Genomic DNA, 6,000 nt, shown 5'->3' on the forward strand with positions numbered 1-6,000 from the left:
CCGCCCGTGACGCGCCACCTGTGAGGAATGCATGGCAAGGCTAACCGGCGGCAGCCTTGCCATTGATTTCCCATGGGAAACCGAGTTGTTCTGGGGAAGATGAGGCGCGTGTCGCTGATTCGACGGGCCCGCGGCTCTCTCGTGCCAAAACCGCTCGTCCGGGCGCCCCCGGGCGCCCCCAGCGCGACGGGTTTGGCCTGGGGCCACCGGTGCCAGTTTCGGCGCAAACCGGCGAAAAACGGGCTCCTGGGAGACGACTGGGCCGATTTTTGGGCACCGACGCGGAAAAACGCCTGGGAAGGGCCTGTTGGGGGCGCGGCTGGAGATGCTCTTAGTGCCAGCCCTTGCACACAAGTAGATCTACGTTAGGGACCGCCAGATTTTGCAATCCTATTTTGGTTTGTGCTTTTTAGGGCATCACCAATGCCGACCTTCAAATCGCTACATACGTTCAGACCACGCAGTCCAGGTGTGTTGTGCCATCCAACACTGGCCTGTATCATTCCGTCGTGCGGTCCGTACGCATTTTCTCCCGCAAACCAGAGAGAAATGTGGGGGGTTTTATAGGTGTCCAGGCCGCTGCCACGCCCTCTCCAACCCCCACCCGCCTCTCCCGCGCTCTTCATCAAATGGTCGCATCACTTGCCGCGCCGCATTCATGCTAGCCTAGAGCATGCAACGGCCGAAATTGATGCCCGCGATTCGGTCGGACGGGAGGGCTGCGCAAACACATGCGACCTCTCGAGCGTCGCCGCTTCAATGCAGATGCCGCGTCCCGAGAAATCAACTCTGTCTGCTGCGCCGCATTGAAGTGGGCTGACCGTCCCTTCGCCTGGCCTGGCCGTGGCTATTTAAGCCGTGCACCGCCAACACATAGAGCAACACCCTTCCTCCCCGAGTACCGTCCTCCTTCCCCTCTCCCTCCCCGTCACCTTGCCGAGCCCTTCCACCTTCCCAAGCCCAGCGGCGACGCCGAAGTCCTGGTTCTCCGCGCCGGTGGAAGTTCTTCAAGCGGATCGTGGCGCCGCCGCCTCGCTCTTTGGACCATCCATCTCCACGACGACGATCTCCTCCGGCAAGGAGGACATAGTCATCTCCTCCGGCGACGAGAAGGACTAGCCGCAGCAGCGGCCCCGTCTCCACTCGTAGGCGGCTTTAACGGACGAAGAATCCATCTGTCAGATGGAGATCATGACGTAGTGTTTGCTCCGTCACATGGGCCCGGTGCCACCACGGCGCGCGTGAAGGAGGAGCCACCGTCCCTGCCACGCGTCCGCGTAAAGCAGGAGCCAGCATCCCCACTCCGGCAGGTGAAGGATGAGCCGGCGTCCCCGCCGCGCAACTGCGGCCTCTGCATCGGCGGCCGCGTGAAGGAGCTGACGTCTCGCCAACACCTTCGCCGTGTGAAGGATGAGCCGCGTCGCCCCCGCCGCACAGCCGCTACACGCAGGTTGACTTGCCGTCGTCGCCACCACGACGCCACCGACGCCTGATAAAGGAGTAGCCATCGCCTGCGATCCTGAAGGCGCGTGGCCGCATCCTCCACTACCTCTGAGGAGGTGGTTACGGCGGTGCCTCGGGCTTGAGGCCTGTCGTGTCCGAGGTGGAGCGCGCGGTGAGGCAGCAGGCATGGTACGACCGGCGCAATGCTGGTCGCAGCTCCACATTCGCCAAGAGCGATGTGGCGCCGGAATGGGTCTGCAACGACCTTGACCTCGCCGCCGCGTGGGCGCTTGATCGGTCCATCACCAACGCGGACACGACCGCCAGGCGCCGCCGCCGCCTTGACAGCGAGCTCGCCAAGATCGCCGAGGAGTGGTTGCTTAGTGACTGCTCCGCCAACGCCGGCAGGGGCAAGGCCGCCGCCGGGGCTCCTCCGGCGCCGTTGGCAGTGTTAAAATTGTGTCGAATGTTGTGTACAAGGTAGGTTACAGTTGGACTATGAGTTGTATTGCGTATACATAGGATGTGGAGTCGTGTCCTAGTAGGACACTTGTATCCTAGGCCTCTCATATATAGCGAGGGTAGACACACGATATAACTAATGCCAACATAATAGCACCGGAACGCAGGGGAAGCCGGCGGCATGTGCCGGTGTCCAGGGCGACCGGGTGCGGTATTGTAGCGGTGTCATGGGGAGGAGCGCCATAGTCAAGCCCTGGGGATGTAGCCATGTCGGTGAACCTCGTTAACAAATCTCGGTGTCGTGCCTCGCGTGATTGCTTGGTCCTCGGATGATTCACGGAATGCCTTGAATTTATTCTAACAAATGATATCAGAGCTAGGTTGTTTGAAGGTGTTGATCGCGTTGATATGCAGAGCAATCAGAAGCGCCGTATCGCGGCAAGCGGCGAGTTCGCAATCTCGACGAGATCGGACTGCAGTAGCGGCGGATAGTACGGTCGTGTGTGCACAGAAAGCTCGACGTGCGGCGATGAATCAGAAGATAAATCGGGCGAGCGTACAACGGAAAAGCATGCTAGCGGCGGCGGATCACAAGGAACCGCTGGGCAGCAGCGTCTGTGCAGGCGACGGCTGTCGTGCGCTAGAGCTACGTGTGCAAGCAAAGAGCAAGCTGGAGATTTGTTTGGAAAACAAAACTGGACCGAGTCCAGAACTAAGTCCTCGTGTTCGACTGGGAAACCTACAGGTGCGCTACTAGGTAGCAGCAAGGGTCGGGTCACCGTACAGGACAGAGGCAGCCAGGTCCAAATCGGAAGGAAGAAAAATCCATTGATGATACGCATCCATTGGAAGGCAAGCACAAGGCAAAGCAAAGCTAGCATTGGAGTTTTGTGCAAGGGAGCCGAGCCACCACGTGAAGGCTAAAGATTATAATTCTTTTGGTTTTGCTAGTAGTACCCGGAGGTTTTGTCCGTGTGCTTAGGGTATCGCGTGAAAAGCTTGAATAATTTTCTGCAGCCATACAAAGAACCATGGCACCAATGGGTACCAAGTTTGAGGTGGAGAAGTTCACGGAACTGAAAACCTTGGGTTATGGCAGATAAGGATGAAATATTTGTTGGCACAACAGAAATGCTTGAAGGCGTTGCGGGAAGTCATGTCAGTGGTGATGGAATTATCATGCGATGGATGGAAATTCATGGAATGGTTTGGGAGCCTGGGTCAGACTTGTCAGTCTGACGGATCAACGCAAAGTCGGTTGGTACAGAAGACGGTGGTGGGATCGGCGACGACATAGGTGCGTGATGCTGATAGTGACCGACTTCTGGGGCGTGGTAACACGTGGCGCAGGCTCGAGGGCTTGTGCAGCTTCGACAAGACTATGGCGCGGGGTTGATTCAAGACGGTGCACATGAGAGCTTGAAGTTGACGGGGCGTGAGGGTGGACTGATCATCTACCATAGAGTCATGTTGAAGGTGGAGCTGGATTGAGGGGCTACGGTGTAAGGATCCAAAGAATCGAAGCCTATTCAGTGGGAAAAGCGAGTGACACGTAATTTGGACTGAAGCCCAGTGGTCTGGTGGAAGCGTGAAACTCGTCATCGGTCGGTGATGATCGGTGGTACTCTGCAGTGGGGGTTGAGTGGTGTGGTTTCGCGACCCTTGAGACTCGACCGGGACAGCGGAGGCTCGACGCGGTAATAGCGGCGAGGCGTGCGGTATGCACGGGACATGGAGACGGTCCAGGGCTCTGGTGGTCATACATGTGGTGAGACAACTGCGAATTTGACTCGGGATGACAACAAGCAATGGTGAAATTTCTTCAAGTTTCAGACAGGTGGTCAATAAAGGAGCGGTGATGTTGAGTTCAGGTAACTCTTATGTGTGACACCCAATATGTGATTTGTTCACTTTCATGCAGGTCAATGGTCAGTGTGTGATGGCGTTGGACTGATATTCTGAAAGTTGGGAGCACCTAGAGTAACAAGGAACTTAATTTTGCTCGAGCATTGACTGTTGTCAAGAAAAGAAGGGACTACAAGTTGCAGGTGGAGTCACATGGAGTCTTTGAAGTAGCAGCGGTATTCATGGGATAAGCTCAAGTCCAATGTACATGAAAGTTTGATGTATTGACGAATTTAAGGTGGTGAAGAATATTCGCCAAGGTGGAGTTTATTAAAATTGTGTCGAATATTGTGTACAAGGTAGGTTACATTTGGACTATGAGTTGTATTGCGTATACATAGGATGTGGAGTCGTGTCCTAGTAGGACACTTGTATCCTATGCCTCTCATATATAGCAAGGGTAGAGACATGATGTAACTAATGCCAACATAATAGCACCGGAACGCAGGGGAAGCCGGCGGCATGTGCCGGTGTCCAGGGCGACCGGGTGCGGTATTGTAGCGGTGTCATGGGGAGGAGCGCCCATAGTCAAGCCCCGGGGATGTAGCCATATCGGTGAACCTCGTTAACAAATTTCGGTGTCGTGCCTCGTGTGATTGCTTGGTCCTTGGATGATTCACGGAACGCCTCGGGTTTATTCTAACAGGCAGTGGCCAAGGCGGCCCTCTGCAACGTGCAACAAAAGGTGGAGTGGCTCCTCCGTGAGTGGCAAGCAGCCGCCGGACAAGGCTGTCACAATCCTCCGGCATCCTTGCGCCACTGGAGGGACGACGATGGCACGGACAACGACGATGGTGCGGCAAGACAGGGCGACCATGCTTATGAAGTGGTCGTCCGATATTGGGTTTAGTTTTTTTAGAGTTTTTAGTAAAACGGTCGAAAAATCGTCTGTTTATGTAAATTATATCCGAACTCGAATAAAATCCGTCTGGTTTCATGAATTTTATCCGGTTAGTTTGAACCGTTGTTGAAATGTATGCAGGCAGCGCTGGATGACAGCCCCCGGCACAGTGTCTGCGGACTGGTCCCCTAATGTTCACGGACAAATGCCGGAGCAATTTTATTTTTTGACCGATACTGGAGCAAATTTGCGGGCCAGCATGCCCTTATATCTGGAAACTCTAAAAAAACGACATATTATAACAACTAGATGATGCCCCGCACGTTGTTGCGGGAATGTTTCCAATATTTCAATAAAATTTTGATTATATGAAACATGAATTCTTGAAACAATAGTTTCTGAAAGTATATAAGAATTAAATGTAAACAACATAATAAAATGGAATTTTACATGTTGTAGTGGATTTTTAATATACATAGTTGCATGTTGAGGTTGACCTTTTCTTATGCATGTTGAATGATGAGGTGGTATATTTGCATGTTGAGAGAAATATCTTAGTGGGGGCTAGCTATTTAGATATAGAAGATGTTGTGATTTATATTCCGAGTTAATTAATAGCCTGTTAACCTCCAGGCTGGTTTTGCTTCGGCAAAAAATATTTGTTTACTTGCATTGCTTGTTTTGTTGAACCCTTGGACATAACGTTTCGTCTTCACAGCTGACCTAACATTGTTGATGTTTTGAACGGTCGTACCTGCCCTGCATGCAGCTTCACGGCGTCCACTACTGCAGCCCAAACAACCAGAGTGCTATTTACTGTCCCTCACCCAAAATCTTGTGCAGATATGGACTCAGAAACACGTACATTGGACAAAAGTGCAGACAAGTAGATGAACAAACTTGTTGCAAAATCTGTACTCTCTCCCCACGCGGCCTTTTGCACCCTATAAGTAGCCAGCAGCCCCAGCTATCTCTCCCACACTCAAACTGCACTGCCAGAGCTAGCCAGTGCTGCACATGTCTAACACTATGGCTCCAAAAAACTCAGCTGTCTTCCTCCTTGGGCTTCTTCTCTCATGCGTAGCCATGAGTAGTGCGGCGAGAATCCTTGAGGAGACAGCTCCGTCCAAGGAAGAGCACCAGACCGTGGTGCCACAGATTCTCAAGGTAGAGCTTCCACCATTCCTGGAAGTGCACCTACCACCCAAGCCGGAACTGCCTAAGGTGGAGTTGCCAACGTTCCCAAAGGTTTACCTGCCACCCAAGCCGGAGATGCCCAAGATAGAGCTGCCAACGTTCCCAGAGGTTCACCTGCCACCCAAGCCGGAGATGCCCAAGATAGAGCTGCC

This window comes from Triticum urartu, chromosome 7, assembly GCF_003073215.2.
Source record: "Triticum urartu cultivar G1812 chromosome 7, Tu2.1, whole genome shotgun sequence".
Taxonomy (NCBI): Eukaryota; Viridiplantae; Streptophyta; class Magnoliopsida; order Poales; family Poaceae; genus Triticum; species Triticum urartu.